The sequence below is a fragment of the Artemia franciscana genome, chromosome 3 (assembly GCF_032884065.1).
Source record: "Artemia franciscana chromosome 3, ASM3288406v1, whole genome shotgun sequence".
Taxonomy (NCBI): domain Eukaryota; kingdom Metazoa; phylum Arthropoda; class Branchiopoda; order Anostraca; family Artemiidae; genus Artemia; species Artemia franciscana.
In genome coordinates this window covers 30,380,686-30,408,113 of record NC_088865.1, presented here as the reverse complement: position 1 = coordinate 30,408,113, position 27,428 = coordinate 30,380,686, and the positions used below count along the sequence as shown (strand labels likewise).

General features: G+C 35.7%; 1 long non-coding RNA gene across 1 annotated transcript; it reads right to left on the bottom strand.

Moving 5' to 3' along the window:
• Positions 1-1,358: 1,358 nt before the first annotated feature.
• Positions 1,359-21,655, bottom strand: LOC136025141 (uncharacterized). Its single transcript, XR_010617017.1, has 3 exons — positions 21,527-21,655; positions 4,620-4,748; positions 1,359-1,462 (listed from the first exon to the last, which is right to left on the bottom strand). It is a non-coding gene; the product is annotated as an uncharacterized LOC136025141 (long non-coding RNA).
• Positions 21,656-27,428: the final 5,773 nt, after the last annotated feature.

Sequence of the window (27,428 nt, the reverse complement as noted above, 5' to 3'; positions counted from 1 at the left end):
AAATTACTTATTTCCAAACTACAGATTACAAATACCCAAACCAGGGAACATACCTATACATGAGGGGGGAGGGAAATTCTTCTCTTAGTTCCACCTTTAGAAATACTTTGGAAACATTTGACTAAACAGATACATTTTGGGGGGCTTCAGACACCCTCGGCCCATTTCCTCTTTCATTTAGTTGCACCACCTATGCCTAAAAGAAGATGTTATAGAAGAATAATGGGTACAACCATCTTATCATTGTCGGTGGCAAAATTTCATTCGACATGGCTACAAATTTGGGTTTATGTTGTGCGACAGCACATAAATCAAAACATATAACACATCTAGTTCCTACTGGGCAACTCGTTTCAGAAGCTATTGGACAAAACCTAGGGTTCCTAAAAAGATTTTGGTGATTATTGCACAGGAAAAATGAATACGAATCTTTGGTAAACTAAATGCTAAGAAACTAGTTGCATTTTTGGCGTTAATGACAGCGCAGCTAACTCTCAGTTTTCGATAAGCACAATATATTGTCACGGCTGTTGAAAAGAAGGGAGAAACAATACTAAAAATAAACAAAATCCAAAAAGCAGTATATAAATAATTGTTCACCTATCCTACAAGCAAATTCCTTTTAACATTTCCATGTTATTCTTTTCATATTCTAGTCCTTTCCATATTACCGACGCTACAGAACTTGACTGTATAAAAGTATGAAATGTAAACTAGAGAGGCTACTCAGTCTGATTGTTACTCTTTAAAAAATAAAAATTATAAAGATGCAAAGAGTTCTGGCTAAGGGGACACCCTTGGTCTTTGGCCACGGAGATAATGGCCCAAGTATCGTTTTTAGCCCATTACTCTCAAAAGGGTTTTATACCAGGGAATTGGAAAGCTGTGACGTCAAACTCTATCAGTTAAAAGGGGAAGAACTGTCACCAGACCAATCAGCATGACCACACGTGAGTCACGACACAGAAAACTTATAAAAACAAATATCTTTTATTTCATAAAATTACCGTGTTTATACAACCATGAAAATTGCTTACTATATAGCATAACAATTAATTCTTTTTAAATTTCTGCTTATAATATTCTTCTGGAACACTGGCAGCTTGTAAGGCAGGGTAAAACCAAAATCCAAACATTAATAATGCAGTAACCAAATACGTAGGAACAGCTATTGCCCAATACCTCCTTGGGTAATAGGTGAACCTCATCATGGCTAACCAAGAGTCAGGCAAAAAAGCCCATAGTAAATACAAAATTATGATACAGGTATTAAAAATAAAAGCGGCAAATCCATACGTAGCTCTAAGTGGCGTAGGGTTCGGTGCAGCTCCAGAGAGTTTTGACGCCATCATATTATCTTAGAGGGCCAAATTTTTCTATAGTTTTCAACATAAGAATCAGGTGGTCATAAAATGACTGCACAGAAGTTCTTAGCTGCCCGGGTGTATTGCTTTGAAAATTCCTGAAATTATGAAGTAAATTAATCAACCTTATTGTGCGTTAAAAAGTACACAGGCAGGGGCTCAAGCCCCGTTGATAATTTTGGGATAAGTTTCCTCTTGCAAACAGAAATGGTGTCATTTTCTTAGTATTTAAGGAAGAAAAAACATACATACAGTAATAGTCAAAGTAGAAGAAGTGGTTAGAATGAGGACACACCATTCAAGAATTGGTGGCTCCCCAGACGGTGCCCTTGACTTACATTCAATTGTTCTTGTATATTGAGTACTTACGTTTTTATTTGATTGTGCATGTACTAAATACAAGATTCTACACATTTGGTTATATATGTGAAGTCACTTACAAGATCAGTGACTCTTTTGTCTATTTATGTTCTTTTCTTATACTCAAACGGTCCTTCATCTCAATGACACAGATCCATGAGTGCCCGTAAGCTGAATTTTAGGGGGGAGGACATACCAAGTCTAATCGGCACTTCCAATGCTGTATAACAGAAATCTCAAAACAAATATACAAAGGCAGCATCATTCAACCATGGGGGGACTGTCACCCCCTCTCCTTATAGGCGCCCATGCACAGATCTGAAATAAACACCTTAACTGGTTTCCCTCCAAGATTATTGACTTTTTTGTTTGGGCAATTGTTAAGGACAATTGTCCTTGACTTATATTTTCATTGAAGGATAATGCTAGTCATAGGTTATTGACAATCGTGTTTTCGGGATTGACCCGAGATGACACAAAATCCAGTTTTCTTCCAAGGTCAATGACTTTTAATGTATCTTTGTTGGTTATGGGAAAAAAGTAAGGAATCTAAGATAACACAATAGCTGGTTATCAAGGATTAGAATTGAACAGATGAACCCACTTTTACATTTCTATCAAAAATAATTTCGCCCAGTCACACTCCACTTAACCAAAGAGCTCATCACCCTTTTAAACTATTGCAAAATGTTTTGCAGCTTTAATATACAAAGTATTGGTACTTTCAGCTATCTATTTTTCTTCTTCTGTCATTAAATTTTTGAGATTTTTTTTTGGTCTATTTTTGTTGGTTTTTATTCGACACACTTTTAGCACTGGTAGGGAGAATATCCATACTCGGAACGTTCCATATTTGGGACAGGCCAAAACAGACAACCATGGCGTATTGCGAAAAACACAAAAAAAGAACAAAAAGACGTCTTTGCAATAGGTGACATCTGTAGAACTTTCTAATTCGAAGTCACCATTTTTCTTAAAGTGGATGGGTCCTAAATTTCACATACATTCTCTAAATATTTTGAGAAGTTCTGTGAGCTGTTTGGGGGATTTGAATTGACCCTTTAATTCCACTTCCTTATTTATTATTTCCTTGTGAAATAGAATTAGTGGGTCTGAAGAGTTCTTTTTATTTTTTAGATGGAAATAATTATTTCAGTGACGATGTTTGCTTCCATGCTTGGGACTGTTTCAAGTATTGGTGTTTTGGACATGTTCTATGTATGGTAACTATAAACAGAAATGAAATAGCCAGGGTTTATTTTGCTTTGACATGTTAAGATGTCTTGACATGGGAGTTCGTGATTTAGACAATGAGTATGCAAGAAAAAATGAATTGTTGCATCCTTCAAGTCGGGATGACAAGAAAAGAGCAGGCAAGAAACAGTATTATGGATTATGTCATGAACCAAGGGGAACCAGATTCAACCACTACAATGTTAGCATCTTCCTCTCCAAGCTACGTGGTGTTATGACCAGGTATGCTTTCTCTCCCCAATATATATATTATATGGATGAGAGTGCCTTGAACATCATACAAAGGTCACTCAGAATTGTTGCCGAGATTTGATTAGGTCAAGTTGGAAGAGCAACTTCCGCAGATAGAGGACAGACTGTGACAGTCCTTGCCTATGTTTCAGCATCTAGAAACTCAATTTCATCAATGCTGGTCTTCCCAAGGAAAAAAAAACAACAGCAAGGAGGCCCTTAGGGGCTCCACCTAGTACTGTTACTTGTGTTAGTGAAAATGGCTGTACAACAGCTTGTTCATTGAGTTTCTTCATCACTTTGTCCCCAGTGTATTGCCAAGCAAAGAGAAGCCCCAGCTACTCATTATAGATAATTACAAATCTCACTTATCAGTTGAAGCTATCCAGGTAGCAAACGATAGCCAGGTGATCAGGTTAACCTTACTTCCACATACATCACACAAACAGGAATCCCTTGATCTTGGGGTCTTCTACTCTCAGAGATCCCACTACAACAATGCTCTATTAGTTTCTCGGTAGGAAATCCCCAGTCTCTTGGCGTTGCTTATCCCTTTTCGTTCACCCAATCAAAGCTATTTCAAGACTATGCTTCGAAAAGCTAAGAATCCAAGAAAGAGGCTCTCACAAACCCTTGTTTAAAATCCAAAAATTTTAAGAAATCGCTTTTTTTAAGTAATAGCAGCCCAGAAGAGGTTTCAGTCTTGGAAGATGTTTCGGGATCAAATGCAATAGGATCCAAAGGAAGGACATTCGGTTGAAAGGAGCGCTCCTTTTTCTACTTTAAATGTTGGTGATTTTGTTTTGGTTCGTGAAAAAGAAACCCAAAAGGAAAATGTCAGTGTTGGTGAAATCATTTCAAAACTTGGAGAAAATTAAGAAGTAGAAGTTCCGTATTCCAAAAGAACTGCCCCATTCTTGAACTTTGCCCCTACTGATGCTTCCTACTATCACAACTCCCTTGCCAAATCCATCAGGACAGATACAAGACAAGCAGGATACCTTTTGATTCCTCTTATTCTATCAGAATATGATATAGCATAAACACATGATTAACTATTAGATTAAACCACTAGATTAAGTAATAAAAAGATCAACAGCAAAGTAAGGCGGAAACCTCTTCGTAAGATTTGCATTAGCCCCCTCTCAAGAAACCTCTAGAATAACATGCTGAAACCATTCATATATTCCCCTTCTCCATAAAATTGGGCTAAGTGACTCACTAGATATTAGAACATTATGTGACAAAGTTTTCCAAAAATAAAATGTAAAAAAACAAAAAGTTTTGTTTTAAATTTTTGAAGTCTTTAAAATTTTGGCTGGATACATAAATTATTCAAAAAAATGGTATATTGGCTATTTTTAAGCATAGTTATACATTATCTTAGCAACATTATAATAGAAAACTCACACTTGAAGGTTTTTCCTACAGAGTTGAAATTGCCTCGTACATTTGCTTCGTTTTGGCTCAGCGTCAACTATGAAAGTTCTATATGCAATTGCAGCATCATCTTCAGTAGGAAAGGGAACAGAAATCCGACTGAAAAAAAAAATACGTGTTGTAAACAAATTCTGAATAAAAATAATCTTGATGCAGAAAAAAGGACCATCTATTTGTTGAAGAAAAATAAAATCTTGTTATTTTCCTTAGTCCTTGAAGTGCCATGTTGCAGTAGCTTACTGATAATAATTATAATTGACAACAATCTATTTTGTTGTAATAAGTACTTTATTCTTGAACTGAACTAATCTTTATCTTCTGTTGGCCTTAAGTATTACATTTAATCCATCACCTTGCTATTTTGCGACGACCGTCCGAACCTTCTGCTTTTTAACGAAAGACATTTGATGCTAGGCGATATCATTATACCTTTAATTGATTGGAAATCAGAAAGTACAACAAATCTCACATAAAACTTATTGTCAATATAACATCACTATATTACTGATCCTAATTGGTACAGGAGGTTCAATGACTCATCAGTCCTTCATTTTTTTTTTCATGCATTTAGCATTCAGGAGTTTCCTCCATCAGAGAAGAGTGATCAAATCGTTCTTTAAATTTCAGTGATCCTCAAAATAAAAGAAATATACACCCATCCCGTATTTTCCAAGACACAATTCTTTGCAAAGTGAATAGACTCCTTCTAGGAATTATATATATATTTTACATAGAACTATTTGCTTCAATTGTCCAACTATGACATAATATTACAAGTTTGAATAACCGAGTGATATGATCGCATAAAACCTATTGGTCGAACCCCCAAACAACAACAACAACATAATATTCCAAGTTTGGATTAACAAACTCAAATAGTCAGTAGTGTTGTATTTAATAACTCATATTTTACAATAAGTAGCATTTAAGAACTTTCAAAATCTTAATATAAAAAATCATTATAAATAGACGAGTTTCCAAATTATATGGTATAAAAGCTTGCTCTTACAAAACCTTTTTGTATAATCTACTGAAATCCTTACTATCTCACTAAACTTTTGCTTAAAAGTGGTCAAATATATTTGTTAGGTAGTATCTAATCTATAATGCATCAATACGCTATTTCATAATGGAATTACTAAGCCTATTGTCTCAAGAGTCCAAAGTTGTTTTGAACCGCATAACTTCTGGCAAGCATCTCAGCAGGGATTCCATAAAAGACCCTCTTGCATTACCCCATACTTCTTCAAGTAAGAAAGGAGTTGTTAATACAGTGGATGAAGGTATGTTTTTGCTTGCGGTTCTATCATTTTCAGGTCATATTTAGATAAAATGTACATCTTTCACTCAGACAAGGTTGTTATTGGTGATGCTTTGTCAGTACATGAACCTATGCTGAGCGGTCATCCCTACGGTAGTAGTATGGGTGTAAAGTTATTATGTATGTTTATAAATTGTTTTTGTTAACAGCCATTAAGCACTCGACAACAAAAATATAACCTAGTCACATTAGATCCTATTGGCCAACAATATCAATTATTTATATTGAACAATCCCAGGATGATATTAATGTATTGAAAAGTTGATGCAATGGGAGTTATAGGCACACCAATGAGGATGTGTGTTATAGACACACCAATGAGGTAGTTTATTTTTTGCATAGGTTGCCTCCAAATTACTAATGTCATTACACTCTTATTGTGGAACAAGCCAGGGACCTTGATGCAATAATCGACAGTAATTTACATTGTTGTAGGCAAATTCAGAAAAAAATGTATAAAGAAAAAGTACCAGATTTAATATATAACATATTAATATTCAGATCTTACCCTGGGTACCCACTTATTCGATTTCATGGAAAAACGGTCGTTATTGTGTAATCCGTCAAATTTCCTCCATTTTTTGCAGTGAGTTTATGCGTCATAACGGTTCAAAAGTAGCGATGATTTCTACTGAACCATTGAAAATCGCATTTGTTATTCTGAACAGAAAGCTTTGTAGAACCACAAATTGCAAGTAACTGAGAAACTAATCATGTTTACCAGAAGTTTTCCATAATATCTGACAAGCAACAAGAAGGCTGAGTCCTTTTAATGTAAGGTTTTAATACTTGGGCCTGGGGGATATTTCCAGGGAATTGAGCATAGAAGATAAGAATTAAATTTTTCATTAGGCATGGCTGGCCTAAGCTAATACAGATTTGCCATTTGAATGTTTTTCTTGGCTTTTAAATATTTTTTTTTGCGTTTCAATGACTGCAGTGAATCGTCCATGAACATTTCTGCGATTTTCCGACACCCGTTATCCGTGAGTCGTTTTATATTTAAAAAAAATCATATCAATGGGACCCAAAGGTTACTCTCGTTATACGAGTCATCTGTGCGCCTAACCACCAACATATTGCTTTACATAATTGATAGGCGTCTGCAATTCTAGAAAAAAAAAAACATTTATACGAAACTCGTTTATCTGTATATATTAACACACAAATGACATAAAACCGAGTAACAAACCTGCTTAGATCAGATGCTTAAACTCCCAATCTTGGCCAGGGATGCAGGGATGAAGGTACAATTTACCTTTCCCTTCCTCTCCCCTCAATTGGCACTCCTTACTTTGGGATCAAGGGTTGGAGCTTGATGGTGGGTTTATTTCTCTGGTTAAAAACAAAATTTTAAGGAATGCTCCTTTTTGGGCATAAGATGTATTATGGAAAAATATCAATACTAGACTACCTTATTCATGCAGATGGATAAAAAATCTTGATTAAAGGGGAAAAGATTGCCTTTTGATTCTACAAGGTGACCTCCAACTCTGTATAGGGGTGGGTCTAAAATATTGTTCTCCAAATCTGCACAACGGGTACATACTATAGGTTATTCCCTTGACTTGAGTGCTGTTTATTTTTTGACGATTTCATTTACAATCATATGAATCTAACAATAATCTGCTTATCCAGTGCGATCCACCAAACTTATTTAGAACAAGCTTACAAGGATCACTTGACCAGGTTTGTTCTTAGTGACTTTGATTTATCAAAAAAAAGATAGCAGCTGAATTAACCAGCAACAATTTTTACAGCATTAATAGACAAAACAAGTTATTCTATATTTTCTCCATTTCTTTTATACATAGGTTCCCAATCAGATAGATAATTTAGCGGAAGGGTTGGTTTTCAGTCATTGATTTACATTCTGAACGACCCTAAATTGCAAATTTTTCTCTCAATGACGCAATGTCTAAAATTTGACATCCTTTACAGTAAAGGCTTTCACCAGCAGATGAAAATTCCAAGAATAGCTCAAACTACTTTCGCCGTGACCTTTATCTGGCAAGGTATCGTCTATCAGAAAAATCTATAAGAACTTAAGAGTACCGAAAAATTCAAAATCCTGGACGTTTTCTTCCTAGATAAGGATCCCATTTTTGTTTGTCTCAAACATAAGTAAATTCGTTGGAGATAGTCTCTAGTGTGGGGTTGGGTAAAACAAAAAAAATCGTCTTATCTAAGATTCGTCCATCTGAGAAGGTGACTCTTTGTTATGATTTTCTTCTTTTTGAGATTCATTTTTTTATTTTGCTTTGTTGACTTTTGCCTATTGTTTTATTCTCTTAATACTAATGACGGCTGAGCAGAGATCTTGGCTGAAACGTTTAAGTTATTCATCCTTTTTCCACTGGTTGTGAAAATAAAGACCATCAGAGAACACTGTAGAATCAAAGTTCGAAACAATATACCACAAAGGAATAATAAAACCAAAAATGTAAAGTATTAGAAGTATATTTTACTTCCTATCAAGATTCAAAGCATTGATCTAAGTAAAAATTGCAGAGACAGAAACACTATTCAAATGGTTCAGACGGTCCTTGCATTAAGTTGTAGTCAACCAATGGTTCCTTCTACTGGTTTAAAGGATTGTCCAAAAAAGACATTGTCTACTTTTTTGGAAGTTTACGATTGAGGAACTCAATATATCCCTGGTTAGAAGGTTTACTTCACCCCAAGAAACCATACAAGCTAACTGTAATTCTGTCCAGACTATGAGCCTCAACCACTCAGATTATCCAGGAAGTAAACATTACCAGAGTGTGGAAAGTGACTGGCACACAAAATAATTTTTTGGATCAAAATGATCCCGGGTTCAAAATTACTCATTCATATGATGCTTCAACATCCATCATGTTTCTAGTGGCCCAAATTAGCCTTCCTGAAACTAGCTTATCAGGTCACATAGAGTACAGATATTTAAGCCATGGAGTAATATGAAACTTACTTTAAGTTTATATGTAAACTTACTTTAAGTTTATATGTAAACTTACTTTAAGTTTACATATGCAAATGTTTAGCTGACAGTACCCTCCTCCTTCAAATACAGGATTGCTTTTTGTTGAATCCCCATGTTTTATATTTTAACACATGCATGCTTTAGAGTATGCGAAAAAAGAATTATTCACCTATCAAAGTAATTAGAGGCAGAAATACAAAAACCAGCCCGCAAATCAAACAAATAAAACATGGTTTAGAGCAAAGCCATCATGAATATATGATTAGGACGATTGAAACTAGACAAATAAAAACTAATTAATATTTTTTTCCCTTACATTCTTTAAATCTGGTATATTTTTTATGCTATTATGATAAATTACCCTCCCTCCTCCTCTAAAATAGATTCAATCAATAGAGAAGAAGTACTTTCATTATTATTTTACTGTAAGAAGTATTTTTAGACCTGATAGTCACTTACCAAGGCTTCTTTGAACAGTATGAAATACTAAACCCAGCAATTACAACTGACATCTGAGATGTCAAGTTTGCCTTCTCTATCTCAGCTTTTAGTGGAGGAGAGCATCTAAAATGTCAGGTTTTGCCTAGTGAGTGTTGTTTCTTTACATGCTGTTATTTCAAATTGGCAAAACTATAGTGATTACCATTCTTTATAAGATAAAGATATTGATAAATCTTATCTGAACTTTCATCTATCGTGTTTTTATTTTATTCATCTTTTTAACAAATCAATTAAAAAAAAAAACTTTTCAAAAAAGAAGTCTTTCAAAGAAAAGAAATGCGATATTAAACTTAAGATCAGCAGAAATTTATTCCTATAATAATTAAAACTCAAAACGACCAGAAATTACTATTGAAGAATAAATGAAACCCAAAACAAGCAGATATTAAATAAGTAATCATGGCAAATAAACATACAACAGGTACCTTATGAATAAATAAATAAATCTTAAACGAGTAAAACTTAAATTGAATATGCAAATCAAGCTTGAAACAAACAAAAATTTGGCTATAGTCCCCTTCCCTAACAGGAAAAGTCTAAAACCTACTACTTCATTGGTTTTTACTGAAAACGAATTATATCACAAATATGTTCTTCTGTACTTATTGCAGCACTGAAAATAATAACAGAAACTACACTGAAATAAAATTTAGAACTGATGAGCTTTCAGAAATTTATATTGTTGCATAATAAAATATTCAGTTTAGTCTTATTATTTCTATCCAAGACTGTTCAAGAAACATATAGTTTCCAGTAAAGTGAAAAGAGGGCATGGGGGTGCGTGGCTAGTTGCCTTCCAATCACTTTTGACTCTTAAAAAGTGCACTTAAGTTTCCAATTTCCAATGGAATGAGTCCCTCTGAATTTGATACAACCACTCCTTCTATTTGAAGTGCCTCTGGCAAAAAATAATAAATAAATAATAAAACATTGAAGCAATTTAAGAATTCTTTATTCATCTATATTTGCATATGTTATCTTTATGTTTACTATGATTGTTAATTTTAACTTACTAAACTTTTAATTTATTTTTTTTTTTTTACTATTGATGACATGGACACACATATTGTTTTTTGATTTAGTTTGAAATCCCCTTAAGCATTCTCTGAAGGTTCAAGCACTGTTCAATGTACTCTGAATGTTTCAAATTAATACCCAGCAGCCATTCCCTTGGCATGGAGTCTTTTTAAGACTTCATGGTCTTAAAAAGTGCTGAAACCCTTCTTAAGACCGCGGAGAGCTTGTTGAATGATTTAATGAAATATATGAGAAGTAACCGTTTGTTGACTAATATAAAAAAAACAAATTACATGGTTTTTTCTACTCTCAAAAAGGTAAACACTGACTATCTTTAACAGCTGATGGATATTTGATAGATAGGGTTTTATAAATTAAATATTTAGGTGTAATCATTGATGAATTATTGTCATGGAAAGAAAATATAACTTCATCATCTATAAAAATTGCAAAAGGAGCTGGAATTCTGTATAGACTGAAAAATTTCCTTCCACAAAAGCTTTTGCAAACTCTTTATTTTACTCTCGTTTATCCTTTTATTCAGTATAGTTGTTATGTTTGGGCTAATTCTTTCAGTTATAATTTAAAGAAAATTAGAGCCTTAAAAAATAGAGCTGTAAAGTAAGTATTCATTTATAAATACTTGAATAGCCTAGCACCAACACACTTGTCCTTTTTCATTTATCGTCATATTATCATGCTTATCCAACATCATCATCTACATATTTTTCTCTTATCTCGGATCGTCACATGCAAAGAGCAGCTTTTTCTATAAAATACATTGGGGTGAAACTATGTAACAGCATTTTGCTGGAAATAAAAGATTCTCCTTCAGCTCAGTCATTTCACAACAATCATAAAAAAGATCTTCTGTCTGTTAGTACAAATGAATAATGTTTAGGAGGATTCTTCTTTTTTTTCTGTATTGTCTTTTTTCAATATCATTAGTGCCTTTTCAGTAGTTCTTTTTTTCAGTATTTATCAGTGCCTTTTTATGTCACTTGGTATTAACCAAGTGACATATAGCGATCGCAAATTCTGTTGGTCTGTCCCGGTTTTGCTACTTTAGGCACTTCCAGGTAAGCTAGGACAATGAGATTTGGCAGGCGTATCAGGGACCGGACCAGATTAAATTAGAAATTTGATTCTAAAGTTTCGTTTTCCTGATTTGACCATCTGGGGAGGGAGGGGGCAGTGGGAGGCCGGTTAATTCGGAAAAAATGAAGTATTATTAACTTACGAACTGGTCAAGAGATCTTAATGAAATTTGATGTTTGGAAGGATATCGTGTCTCACAGCTCTTATTTTAAATCCCGACCAGATCCAGTGACATTTGGGGGAGTTGGAGGGGGGATCTAAAATCTCGGAAAACGCTTAGAGTCGAGGGATCGGGATGGGGAAAAAGTCCTAGATACGTGATTGACATAAACACATCGGATCCGCTCTTTTTGGGGGGAGTTGGGGGGGGGGAGGGTTAATTCTGGAAAATTAGAAAAATGAGGTATTTTTAACTTACGAAGGAGTGAACAGATCTTAATGAAATTTGATGTTTGGAAGGATATCATGTCTCTGAGCTCTTATTTTAAATCCTGACCAGAACCGATGAAGGGGAAGTTGGGGTGGAACCTAAGATCTTGGAGATGTTTAGAGTGGAGGGATCGGGATGAAACATGGTGAGAAAAAAAAGCACAAGTCCTAGACACGGGATTGAGATAGCCGGAACGGATCTGCTCTCTTTGGGGGAGCTGGGGGGAGGGTTAATTCAAAAAAATTAGAAAAAATGAGGTATTTTAACTTACAAAAGAGTGATCGTATCTTAAAGGAATTTCATATTTAGAAGGACCTCGAAACTCAGATCTCTTATTTTAAATCCCGACCGGATCCAGTGTCATTAGGGGGGGGGGACCGGAAATTTTGGAAAATGCTTAAAGTAGAGAGACCAGGATGAAACTTGGTGGGAAGAAGAAGCACAAGTCGAAGATAGGTGACTGACATAACCGGACCGGATCTGCTCTCTTTGGTGGAGTTGGAGGGGGAAACCGGAATTCTTGGAAAAGGTGAAAATCGAGGTATCTTACGAATGGGTGATTGGATCTTAATGAAACTTGATATATAGAAGAATCTTATGTCTCAGATGCTCCATTTTCAATTCGAATAGGATCTGGGGACATAAAGGGTTGGAGGGGGGAAACAGAAATCTTGGAAACCGAAATCTTGGAAAACGCTTAGAGTGGAGAGATCAGGATGAAACTTGATGGGAAGAATAAGCACAAGTTATAGATACGAGATTGACATAATTAGTACGGATCCGTTCTCTTTGGGGGAGCTGGGCGTTGTTAATTTGAAAAAATTAAAAAAATTGAGGTATTTTTAACTTAAGAACGGGTGACTGGGTCTTAATGAAATTTGACATTTAGAAGGAACTCATGTCTCAGAGCTCTTATTTCAAATCCCGACCAGATCTGTTGACATTGGGGGGAGCTGGAGGGGGAAACCGGAAATCTTGGAAAACGCTTATAAATGTCGTAGATGCGTGATTGACGTAATCGGACTGGATTGGCTCTCTTTGGGGGAGTTAGGAAGTGGGGTTTAGTGCTTTGGCGAGTTTGGTGCTTCTGGACGTGCTAAGACGATGCAAATTGGTAGGTGTGTCAGGAAGCGGTACAAATTGACTTGATAAAGTCGTTCTTCCCGATTCGACCATCTGGGGGGCTGAAGGGAGAGCAAAAATTAGGAAAATAGAGGTATTTTCAACTTACGAGTGGGTGATCGGATCTTAATGAATTTTGATATTTAGAAGGCCCTCGTGACTCAGAGCTCTTATTTTAAATCCTGACCGGCTTTAAGCTTCTGATTTTCCTTTTAAAGCAATTTATTGATTCTTAGAATTTTGCTAGAGCTCATACCATATGAGCTCTTGACTCTTCCGACCTCGTCACAAGTGCCATATGAGCTCTTGTTTTCAGTATTCTTTCTGTTTCAAAGTTTGACACTTTGTTGTTCTGTCAATAGTAGGTAATATATTCATATGAATACTCAACGTTCTCAAGGGGCTAAATTTAGGCCCTAGGGATCATTGATCAGTCCCCGGAGTTGTGTTTTATTTGTGTTTTTATATTTAATAAAATCAAAAGTGAAAGTTATTCCTGAGACATTGCAGATAGACCCTTTTCACATTCAGAATGCACATAATATATTTTGATTTTGTTCAACATTCCCTATTATTTTCTGAAATTAGATAAAAGTAAATGTAGTACCAGTTTCAAGTTGTTGAAGTTGGAAGTGGTCACTGTTGAAGTTATAACTAGTCACATTTTTAGCCACAGCAGTAGTTTTCCTGAAAGTTCAAAGTAAATACCCTTACCAGTTCCATAAATATTGAACATATACATTATTGACAATGTGGATGCAGATTGTATTTTTTCATTTAGCTCAATGTACCCCTCAACATTCCATGAAATTTCACCTCAATGCCCTTATTCTTTTTGGACACACCCATGATCAAACATCCTACCCTTTCTCAATGATAAATCCTTCATGTCAAAAATGGACACATTGGATGATTTACAATCCTCGCCCTGGGGGTATGGCATCCACGGGGGGGGGGGGGGCAAAGCTATTAGACCTTGTGACTATTCTGAATAAAACATTATCTTAATACTTTATAAATGTAAAGGGGATCATCAAAAATTTCTGGCAGTTCTTAGTTCTGACAGAAGTAATGAATGCTATCGTTCATAATTTGATAAAAAGCTTTAATGAAAACAAAATACATTTTAAATATTTTAAATTTTGAAACTTTAATAAATCCAAAATTATTAAGACTTTAGAGAACAAATATCAGTGTATGTATTAAAATGTCAATCCACATTAATTTGTTGATTTGTTCAATAATATTGGTTATTATGGTTATTTCTTATATCATGAGAAATAGAAACTGCTTAGCATTACAGGTCCTGAGTTCAACCTGCACTGCAGTAGGGTTGGGCAACAAGCTTGCTACATGTCCTTGTAAAAAAGACCCAGCAACTGAAACTTGAATTGAATGAGCCTCCTCCAAAATTCATACAATCACCCCTTCTGTAGAAACCTTATATGCTAACAATATGCAACTTACACAACTTACAACTCTTGTCCCCAGGTTATGGGGTTTTGATAGCCCTGGGGGCATTGCTATTTGACCTTTAGACTATTTGAACAAAATGACGTATCTTAAGATTTGAATTAGATACATTTGGGGAAAAGAGGGCACGGAGGGGGGGGGGTGCACAACTCGGTTTGTATAGCTTATAGTCCTTACCCTGGGAGCCTGTCCTGTCAACCCTGGAGGCATAGTTATTTAATCTTTGGACAATTTTGAGCAAAATAACCTTTTCAAAATTTAAATCAGACGCTTTTGGGGAAAAAGGGCATGGGGGGGGGGCTAGTTCCACTCCAATTAATTTAGTCTCTTAAAAAGGGCACTAGAATCTTATTTCCAATTTTGGAGACGCAGAATTAAAAAAAAAAAAAAAAAACAACCTTATATGCTATCAATGGAAAACTTTCATAATTGACCCTAGGATCTGTTAGGGGTTTGTCAACCCATGAGTTAGTTATTTCACCTTTAGAATATTTTGAACAAAATGGTTATCTCAAATTACAAATTGTATGCATTTGGAGAAAGAAGGGAATGAAAGGGGGGGAGGATTACCCTTTGATCACTTTTGACTCTTGAGTTTTCAGTCAAATGAGCCTCTTCGAAAGTTTATACATTGACCTCTTCCATAAAAACACCACATGTTAACAATAGGCAACTAGCATAACTTATACCCCCTGTCCAAAGGACCGGGTATCAAACCTGGAACAATAGTTGCTTTGCCTTTGGACTATTTTGAACAAAATGCCTATATCAAGATTTTAATTAGATGTATTTGGGACAAAAGAATGAAAGAGAGGGGGTATTGGGGCTGGTTTCCCTCTGATGACTTTTGTCTCTTAAAAAGGGAACTAGAACTTTCACTTTCTAATCAAATGAGCCTCCTCCCACGTTTATACAGCCAACCCTTCCATAAAAACCAAATATGCCCCAGGGCATAACTTAGAACCAATGTCCCGAGCTCTGGGGGGTTCTGTCATCCCTGAAGGCATTGTTATATGATCTTTGGACTATTTTGTACAAAATGGCTATTTCAAAAGTTGATCAGATGTATTTGAAGAAAAGAGGGCATTGCCATCTGATCATTTTGATTCTTAAAAGGTGAACTAGAAAATTCAATTTCCAGTAAAATGAGCCTCCTCCAAAGTTTATACAGCTACTCCTTCAATAAAAACCTTATATATCCCTGAGTTATAACTTAAAAACCTCGCCCAGGGGCTATGGGGGGTTGATCAATCCCTAAAGACATTGATATATGACCTTTGGGCAATTTTGAACAAAATAGCTATATTAAAATTTTGATTTGATGCATTTGGGCAAAAGAGGCATGGGAGGATGGCTTCTTATCCACTGATCACAATTGACTCTTAAAAAGAGAACTATAACTTTTAATTTCACCAGGGCATAATTTGCAAACCTTGCTTCAGGGATCTGGGTGACTGTGTCAGCCCTGGAGGCACTGCTATATCATCTTTGGACTATTTTGAACAAAATAGCTATCTCAAAATTTTTATCAGATGCATATGCAGAAGAGGGCATAGGGGGCTAGCAGCCCTCCAATCACTCTTGACTCTTATAAAAGGCACTAGAACTTCTGATTTCCAATCAAACGAGCTTCCTCAAAAATTTACATCACAACGCCTTCCATATGAAGAGCCTCTGGGAAACAAAATAATATATAAATGCATAATAAAACAATGAAGCTTTAAGGCCTTTACTATAGACAATGCTATAGCATTGCCTCTGTTTAAGAAATTACATCAATAAAATTGTTGTAATTACTGACTGAGAAAATGATTTCAGCAGTTGTTATGTCAGTATTTTCATCTTCTTTCATTCAGCAGTTGTTATGTCAGTATTTTCATTTTCTTTCATTCATTTTGATGTTTTTATTATTATTTTTTTCTTATCTTTTCTCAGAATTAAAATAAATGAGCAAGAAAAAACTATAGAACTTTGCCAGATAGTAATAAATCAGAAAGAAAAGACATGCATATAAATTTTTCTTAATTACCATGGTAAGGAATTTTTTCTATTAATCAAAGCATGAATGTTAGCTAACACCAATGTAATAGAAAGCATTAAAATTCTAGCTTAAAAACTTCTTAATATCTTGATATGTAGTTGAGTTACGTGAATGAAACTCTCAGCAATGCATCCAGTGCCTCAATCATTTCTTGGAAAGATATTTTCAAGCTATAAAACTGATAAGTTATAAAACTGAAACCTTACAAAATAGATCTTCAGCTCATACATGGGACAAGAGAAGGGTTTTTAGCCTCATACCTTTGCTTAAGCCCAATTTATAAGTTTTTAAGGATCAGTAAATCTTTCCCTTAAGTATAATTAAAAGCTTTTGATATGGCTTAAACTCTACTGAACAAACAGTAATTGCAATATCAAAAACTAAAACCAATAAAAAAGAGAATGAAAGCTTAAAGTTTGTCTAAGGTAAAACGTTTATTGTCTGAATTTAGATAGGAATAAATCTGTCATTAATGCAATTTCCACAGCACTAGAAATAACAAAAGAGCAGACACAGTATCTTGGCAAGACCTTGCTTGGGTAATATTTGGCCCTGGATTCATTCCTGAAAGCTTCATTCATGTGACTCAACTACTTTCCAATATAGCAAGAAGCCCCTAAACTAAAACTTTGGTAAATTTGAAGGAGTTTAAATTACTGACCTAATAAAAAGGTGAACATACTGCTCAATGCCTTTTTAATGCTTTTTCTGTATATGATGCTTGTCTTACTCAGAAATCAAATTTTAAGCCTTTTACAGATCCTTAAATATGATACCTTTTTCTCTGGTTTTTGGCAATATAAAACACTTAAAAACAACAATTCATGCTACATTATATGCAGAATAATTGTTGTAAACACTAGGGGAATGATTTGCCATGGGGCAGGGGGGAACTGCCCTCTCCAGATCCAAGTTTGCTCCACTCAGACCTCATAGCTGAGGTCCCCCACCCCTAGCTGAAATTTAGTTTCTGCAAAAAATCTTGTCAAAATTAAGATAAGCCTGCATAATTCAAGTATCTAGGGAAACAGGTCAGTTGTCCTTAGTATATCTGTTCCTTCATGGTTATATATGACTGATTTTTAAGTTTTTACTGTTATTGTCTTTTGATTTGAGAAAATTGGCTCCAACTTTGTCCCCACCCCTCAGGATTTAACAAAATTATGTCACTGGTTAACACATTTCAACTGGAGCCCCTTTATACTTTATACCCAACCCCCCTAATGTGTAAATATACAGCCCAAATTATACATTTACCATGTGTTGTCTAGTACTTAATTTTGTCAAAGTCAATTGAATTTATGGGTAAACCAGAGTAAACAAGAGTGATGTTAACAGCTTAAAGTAAACACAGCAATTCTTTAAAGATTTATAAATTGTTTCTTCAATTGCATTATGATGAATCAATACCTGTGGATTGTATAATTTTAGCAAAATGAAATTATAACTAGACCTACTTTGCCCAGGCAACCTTTGTCCGGCTACGCCAACTAAAGTGTTGCAAGAGCAACACTTTGGTTTTGTTTCTTTGCTATCAATCAGCAATCACATGATCAAAGGCTATTCCTCAGCATTGAAAAAAAAAGCATCAAAAGAAGGTACTAAATTGACTTTGCAGCCAGTTGAACTTTATCCTTTTCAATCATAGACATTTTACTAAACTTATGCTGCAGAGCAGCATAGTTTGATAAAAATCTAGTTTAGTGAATTCTTGCTATCTCAGAAAGGGGTTAGGTTAGGAAAATGAAACTTTCAGGAGTGGGTCTACAGGCTAAATTATGTCCTGGGAAGGTATTTTGAAACACCTACCTCCACTCCCTCTCCCTCTAGAGGGTCCTGATCTTTGATGACCTTTAAAAATATATGTGTTATAAAAGTGAAACTTTGTAAAATAGATCTTCTGCTTGCAAAAAGTACAACAAAAATTGTTTCAGCTTCACAACTTTGCACAATCCCAACTTATAAGGTGTTAAAGATATGCAAATACATTTCCTAAATTTTGAAAAAAAAACAAAAAACAACATTGATATGGCTTAGAATTCTACTACAATGACAGGAATTGCATTTTCAGAACTAAAGGCAATGAAAAAGCAACTGGTAACTGAAAATTAAGGTAAAATGTTGCTTTGTCAAAATTTCAATAGGTTTGCCTACATAACCTGTCATGTAGGCAAATTTCAGGGCCCTCTAGAGGGAGAAGGAATGGAGGTGGGTACTTTAAAATACCTTCCCAGGATATACTTTAGCCTGCAGACCCATCCCCAAGTTTGATTTTCCTAACCTAACCCATTTCCAAGATAGCAAGAAGTCACTAAACTAGAATTTTACCCATACTATAGCACTTAGAAATGCTAATTCTAGAAGCACATCTATTTCTGGTTGACCCTCCTCCTCCATGGGGCAAACTAAAAAATGCATAAAGTGAGCAGGGTTTTGAAGTCAAGGTAAAAGATGGGGTTACCTTGCCCTGTGGGCAGCAGGGCAAGGTCTGTATAATTATTTGGTCCAGAGCCTTGAAAAGTAAAATGGAGAAAAAAGAGCTTTTCAGTGATTTGTGACAGCTGTTTGGTTAATGAAGCAGTCTTGCCCTTGACTAACCACAATTTCTGGCAAAAATTGGGTTGCAATGATGAAATATCAGGACCATAACAAACAAGGCTTAACCAATCAGCAAAAAGTAGGCCATAAACATCAAGTAACAATTCAACCAATCATAATTCAGGCCTAGCCCTGCTGCCTGCAGGGCTCATGGGCTAATATGCTTTACTCTATAGATGTTGTTACCTGTAGGGTAAGTAAATCAGACAATTGTTTTGTTCAAACAGCTGGCTAGTTTAAACTCAAAAGTGAAAGTGAACCATCTTGGATATTCACATTAATGGATGTGTGAGTTTTTCAATTATCTTTCAACTTCCTACTATACAGAAATTACTAGTGATAACTGGAATTAGTATTTAAAATATTGATGATGGAGTTCAACCTATCAAAATGCAAAGTCCTTAACATGGGTAAACACAACAATCAGATTTCATATTTTATGCTGGATAAATCTGGCACACATATCCAAGTTGAGGCTATTGAGAGTGAACAAGACTTAGGGGTGATTGTTGACAAGAAGTTTAAGTTCCATGAGCATACTATGCAACAAGTTGCTAAAGCCAACAGAGCCCTAGGACTAATTAAACAAACTATATCATTGTACCATCCTCTGATAATAAGAAAATTATATAATGTGCTTGCAAGACCACATTTGGAGTTTGGCTGCCCTGTTACAAATCCCCAATATAAGGGAGATGTGGCAGCCCTAGAGAGCATACAGAGAAGAGCAACTAAGCTTTGTGCCCCACGCCAACAGCTTCCCTACCCTGAATGTTGGTATCAACTGAAGATACCCACATTGGTTTACCAGCAGCACAGAGGAGATGTCATTTTGTCAAGAAAATGCACCAAAATAACATGGCTAACTCCATTTTTACTCCCTCCCTTGCCACTATGACATGAGGCCACTCAATAAAGCTGTAACAGGAGCCCTTCAGACACAGAGAGGATAAACTTTTGGTAAAATTCTAGTTAATTGACTTCTTGCTTTCTCAGTAAGGGTTTAGGTTAGGAAAATGAAACTTTCAGGATTGAATCTACAGACTAAAGTATGTCCTGGGAAGGTATTTTGAAGCAACTACCTCCACTCCTTCTCTGTCTAGAGGGCCCTGAACTTTGATGACCTTTAAAAATATGTGTGTTATAAAAGTGAAACCTTGCAAAATAGATCTTCTGCTTAATTGAAGTACAACAAAATTGTTTTCAGCTTTGTAACTTTGCTAAATTCAATTTTATAAGGTTTTAAAGATATGCAAATACATTTCCTAAATTTTGAAGAAAAGCATTGATATGGCTCAAAATTCAACTCAAATAAAAGAAATTGCAATTTCATAACTAAAGGCAGAGAAAAAGCAACTAGTAACTGAAAATTAAGGTAAAATGTTGTTTTGTCAAAATTTCAATAGGTATAGACCTGTCATGTAGGCAAATTTCAGGTGTTCTCAAATTTCAGTATGTCCTGGGAAGGTATTTTAAAGCAACTACCTCTACTCCTTCTCCATCTAGAGGGCCCTGACCTTTGATGACCTTTAAAAATATGTGTGTTATAAAAGTGAAACCTTGCAAAATAGATCTTCTGCTTAATTGAAGTACAACAAATTTTTTTTCAGCTTTGTAACTTTGCTCAATTCCATTTTATAAGGTTTTAAAGATATGCAAATACATTTCCTGAATTTTGAAGAAAAACATTGATATGGCTCAAAATTCTACTCAAATAAAAGAAATTGCATTTTCATAACTAAAGGCAGAGAAAAAGCAACTAGTAACTGAAAATTAAGGTAAAATGTTGTTTTGTCAAAATTTCAATAGGTAGCCTATAGACCTGTCATGTAGGCAAATCTCAGGGCCCTCTAAAGGCAGAAAGGAGTGGAGGTGGGTACTTTAAAATACCTTCCCGGGACATACTTTGGCCTATAGATCTATCCCTGAAAGTTCCATTTTCCTAACCTAAACCCTTTCTGAGATAGCAAAAAGTCAATTAACTAGGATTTTACCAAACTTTTTCTCAGTATGTGCTATCTCAACTTGGAAAAGTCTTTCCAATGAGACTGTCATTGGTGAATCTATTAATTCTTTCAAAATGCAGTTGATTTGGAATAGAGTAACATGGAATGAATGTACCAGTGGGACACCACACCCACTAATTTTGTCACCTCATCAATTCAACAGCAAGATGTTCTACAGGAGGATGCAGTTCATCTTATCTCGCTGTAAATGTGATTTAAGATAATTATAAGGTAATAGCCTATAATTTCATTCACATTGTAGCCTACAACCCCAACTTTTCCCTCAGCTTCTAAACCCTGCCCACCTTATGCATTTTTATTTTGCTCCACGGAGGAAGAGGGTCAATCAGAAATGGATAATGTTGATGATTGATTAACCGTCCTCTCTTGTCTTAAACACTCTTAGACCAACATTTGAAACTTCATTCCATGCGCCGCTATTTCAAAATTAAACTCAATCCCTATTTACATTCTTCCAGGCTGCATCAGAACAAAAGACGGAACACTCCCTATTTAAAACTTTACTTGACCACTGCTGCTTAACTCTTGACTAGAATCATTTACTACCTTAATGATAGCAATGCATATAGTCTTGATCAATTGATGTGCTTATCAGCAAATTCCTTCTTAGGGCTGGTGGTGCATAGGAAAAATTAATCACAGCACCTCTCCTGACTCAAATATGGGTAAAAAAGCCGAGTCAAAGTGTGCAACCCCCTGCAGAGGTTTCCCCCGGCCTCGTCACCCTTGGCAGCTGCCATGGTTAGCCCTGCCTTTGAACTTTCTTGTTTATTTTGTATCACAGACAACACTATAGCGTCGTTTATAGTAAAGAATATATCTTCAGTGTTTCATTATTTATTTATTTATTTGTTGTTGTTTTTTTCTGCAAAGGTACTTCGTGTGGAAAGGGTAATGGTAGAAAACTCAGAAGCAGACTTAATTGATTGGAAATTCAGAGTTCTAGTCTTCTTTTTAATATTCAAAATAACTATTCTTCCAGGTTCAACATCCCAGCCCCTGAGGCAAGGGCTATAAATTATACTTCTTATCTATTGTTAACATAAAAGGTTTATATAGAAACAGAGGTTGTTTTAAATATATAGTTTATTTGTTTGAAAATACAATAGTCAAAAGTGACTATAGGGTAACCGGTCCCCCCCCTCCCCTCTGACCCATTTTCTCCAAATACATCCGATGAAAATTTTTATATAACTGGTTTGTTCAAAATAGTCCAAAGATCACATAACAAAAGCTCTGGGGTCGACACAACCTCCTAGAGCCCGGTGACAAGTTTTGTAAGTTATGCTCCTGGGCAATATAATTCTGTGTGAATGGGGTGGTCACATAAACTTTGGAAGGGGCTCATTTCATTGGATCTTGAACATCGGAAGGGGATCATTTGATTGGAAATCGTTAGTTCTAGTGTCCTTTTTAAGAGTCAAAAGTGAGTGGAGGGTAATTAGGTCCCCCTTCACTCCTTTTTTCGCCATACGCACCAGACAAAAATTTTGAGGTAGCTATTTCGTCCAAAATAGTCACAAGATCATACAGCAATACCTCCAAGATTGACACAACCTCCAAAGCCTAGAGGTAATAATTAAAATGCTTTTATCGAAAAGATTGTCGTGTAAACTTTGGTGGATACTAATTTGACTGAAAACTTGAAGGTTCTAGTTCACTTTTTAAGAGTCAAAAATGATCAGAAGGCAACTAGTCCCCCCCCCCCCATCCTCTTTTTCCTAATTGAATCCGACCAAGATTTTGAGATAGCCATTTTGTTGAAATAGTCGACAGATCATGAAACGATGCCTCAAGAGTTGATACGACCAGCCCCCAGAGCCCAGGAGGTAGGGGTTGTTAATTGAAAGTCTATGTGTTATTAGTTTTACAAGTGATGTTTAAGCAAAAATTACTACCGATTATTCAAACACAAAACGACCATAAATCACTGTTATAGAATAAATAAAACCCAAAACAAACAGAAATCAAAATTAATGATCATAGGAAACACAAAGATAACTGATGAAAAAACAGATGAATAAATTAATCTTAAATAGCTTCAATGTTCTATTATTTATTTCCAGGATGCCCTTCACATTGAAAGGGTGGTCGTATAAACTTTGGAGGTGGCTCATTTTACAGGGAATAAGAAGTTATAGATGTTTTTTAAGAGTCAAAAGTGATCGAAGAGCCACTACTCCCTCCCAAGCTTTCTTTTCTAAAAATGTATCTGATCAAAATTTTAAGATATCTATTTTGTTCAAAATCGCCCAGAGTTTAAATGGCTATTTTTCTGGGGCTGACAATCCCCCTGATAATTTTGAGATAGCCAATTGGTTCAAATCAGTCTTAAGGTTAAATAACTGGTGTAAATGTAAGAGCAGTTGCTTACATAAGGAGACATGTTAAGAAAACAATTATTACTTTTTAATATACAAAATAATCCTAGTTAGCATATTTTATAGCGAAAGGACCTTTATCTTAGCAGTATGGGGTTAGACACCTCAGGGGGAACATAATTTATTCCGTCACTATAGCCTCAATGGGTCCAGGGGGAACATAATCTATTCTATCTCTATAGCCTCAACAGGTGCGGAAGGAGTATTATTTATTCCATCGCTATATCCTTAATGGGACAAGTCGGAACATAATTCATTTCATCATAGCCTCAACAGGTACTTAGTGTACATAATTTATTCCATTGCTATAGCCTCAATCGTTCCATGGGGAGCATAGTTTATTCCATCACTATAGCCTCAATCTATCAAGGTAGAACATACTTTATTTCATCGCTATAGGTTCAACAGATACAGGGGGAACATAATTTATTCCATCGGTATAGCTTCAATTGGTCCAGGGGGAGCATAATTTATTCCTTAGCTATAGCCTCAACAGCGCCGACAGATACACAATTTATTCCCTCACTATAGCCTCAACAGGTCCGACAGATACGTAGTCTATACCATCGCTATAGCCTCAACGGGTCCTGGAAATACATAATTTATTACATCAGTATAGCCTAATTAGGTCTAACAGACACAAAATGTGCACATTACTGCCGGTGAACACTTAATATTCTCTAATTCCATTCACAGAGTCAGACACATACACAAACAAAGACAGGTACAGAGACACAGAGACAGGCAAACACCTGCTCAGACGCACAGGCACCAAGAGAGAGAGACATGTAAACAGCCATTCAGAAACACAGGCACAGAAAGTGGGAGAGACCAAACAAAAACAGAGTCAGATACACAATCACACAAAGACAGACAGATAGACAAGCAAACAGCCACTAAGACACTCAGGCAAAAAGAGAAAGACAAGCGAATAACCGCTCAGAACACTTTCCTTCGCACCAGCCTTTTCGTAACTTGGACAAGTTAAACATAGCGCTCCACTTTTCATCAAGATTGCACTCCATTTATGGGGTGTTTCATCCATTTTTATAAAATAACGATGAATATTATTATTTTGGCGACTACAAAATATGTACAAAATAGTAATGTATGCATGCATTTTAGTTTCGAAGCTAGCAAAAAGGAAGGAGCCATTTTTTAAAGAATTAACTGTATATCTGTTAACTTAGTTTGGCTTAAAACAAAAATGTCAGTTTAATATTATTTTTTCCTCGGTATATACCACTTTGAAAAAATGCTCATTCTCCAAAGAAAATAAATACGAGTTTTCTTTTTTAGAAGAATTTTGAATTTAAGAGATGTTTTTTTGCCGATTTATTTTTATTTTTGAAAGGTTTTAACGCCCATACTCGCCTCTCTCGAGAAGTCGCTATAGATGGGTGCATCCTAAAGGATGTACAGCCAGAAACAAGTTTATATTTTTTAAATGAAGATCCTACAAAAGACGAGTAAGGGATACCTTAGTGAAAAAGAAATAAATGGGAGGGAAGTTTACTGGAGTTTGATTTAAGAAGGATTGTGAAGATGAGGATGGGTAAAGACGAGATTCTGGAGGGCGGGCCTTATATTTTCTAGTGAGATTTCATAGTATTTTTAATTGTATTCTAGTAGATATGTCTCTTTTATGCTCTGTTTTATGGATTTTTAGGTTCGGTCTGTGGCTGGGTCTGATCGTATGCCTGTTTTGGCTTCAGTAAGATTCTTTAGTAGGAATCAGGATGAGTCGGGAGAAAAGACACAAAAAGTATTGTTGACCCATGATACAAAGGGAGTTTGTAAAACGAAGTCAGAACAGGAGAGAAAGGAAATATTTTCATTTAGCTGAATCCCAGCAAGAATTGGAACAAGTATTCCCTAGACAAGCTAGGAGATTCCCTAGAGTATGTAACCAATGGTGTATGGTATTCCACAGGTTGCCCAGAAATAAACATCAACCAAACCGGAAAGGCAAGTATACTAAATTTGATTCATAGCTCAAAAAAGAACCTTATTGTACAACACGCCTACAGCAATGACCCCATATTCCGAAAAAAGTTTGAAATCTCGCAGGAACCCTGCATCTTCTTAAAGGGTCGATTGAAAGCAATTATTGCATATATACGAACAGTAGAGAGTACTGAATCGACACTGAAGCCTAAAAATCTGTCAACTAACGTTGACTAGTTTGACAGCCTGGTGGACCAGCTTTGACACCATTGCTGAAGTTCTCAAAGAGCTAATAGATACAGAAACGAACAAGATGATAAAAGTAAAAGCCAAGGTTCTGCATTGCACCATGCTTGGTTTTATTCTAATTCTAATGTTCATCAGCCAAGTCTTGTTTAAGACGAAGGTTCTCGCAGAAAAGCTTCAGATTGGACAGCTTGATCTGGTGATTGCAAACACATGACTCTGGGCAAAATAAGACATCTAACACATCTGTTGCACGAGAACACAGACCAAGGGGTAATGTTTCTTCAAGCTACACAATTCTTTGGGCTTGATTGTGCTCCCCAGTTTTGTACTCGAAACATGCGTTATACTAATTATTGGTGAAGAAAAAGTCGAAAAAATCGTAAAAATCCCTTCCCCACCTAATCATTGTACCTAGTAACGCCCTTGAAGACAAGAAACTTTTTACGAACTAAATTAAAAAGGAGAGAGAGAGAGAGAGAGAGAGAGAGAGAGAGAGAGAGAGGAGAGAGAGAGAGAGAGAGAGAGGAGAGAGAGAGAGAGAGAGAGAGAGAGAGAGAGAGAGAGAGAGAGAGAGAGAGAGAGAGAGAGAGAAAGTGAGAGACATTTATTATTATTAAATAAAAGACAATATAAAATATAATTCAAAATTGAAGCACAATACACTTATTCCCCCTTGAAAGGATTTACTTTTAAATCCTTTAAACAGATTTGTTAATCAAATAGTAAATTATCGTAACTGTTCCTAAGATCAGTTATTACAAAGAAGTTTGATGCAGGCTAAGCCTCCGAGATGTTGAATAAACAAAATACTCTTTTTCTCCAGGGGTTTGGGTTTTCCCCAAAGGAAAATATGGCTATCCTTTTAATTTTCGTGCTTACAATTTGAAAAAAAAAATCATCAGACAGTTACTATTTATTTATTCTTACACATCAGAGTAGTGCAGTTATTATGACATCATCCCAGAAATTGTGCCATTTCAAATTCTAACTAACTATACAAGTGCAAGTAGTATTACGTCACTTCGTACAAACATCATAACAGTGGGAAAGTTATAACGTCATTTTAGGTATATAAGACGAGTTACTGAGCTAAGATGGTTAGTATAAAAATGACTAATGAAGATAAAATGAATGAGGAGCCCGCATTTGTGAGAAAAGGTTTGAAAACTAAATATTTCACAAAAGAGAGAGCAGATCCTAATTTGAAGGATGAGAAAGGGAGAAAAGGTTCAGACATTGCTGCTAAGGATGATACACTGTATATTTGTCAGCCACTGGCTTACGAGAATGAGGCATATGTGACGGAACCTCTCTTAGAAAAAGGAAAACAAACAGAAAAGCAATACAAACCATTGTTCACACCCAGAAAAGAACAATGTGCTTGTAGGAATATCTCCAACCTTGTAAAGAGCGAACCCCAGTCCTTACTAAACGAGGATCCAAGAACTTTGAAAAACATTCCAGTTTTTGGCAAAAGACCGTCTGCCTGGAAAGTCGTCTACGAAATAAGATACGTACCTCGAAAAGTTGGGAACGAGACAGTTATCAAGCACAAAATTAGAGCGTTTTTCCCTTCTTGGAAGATAACTACAATAGTTCGGATAGTTGA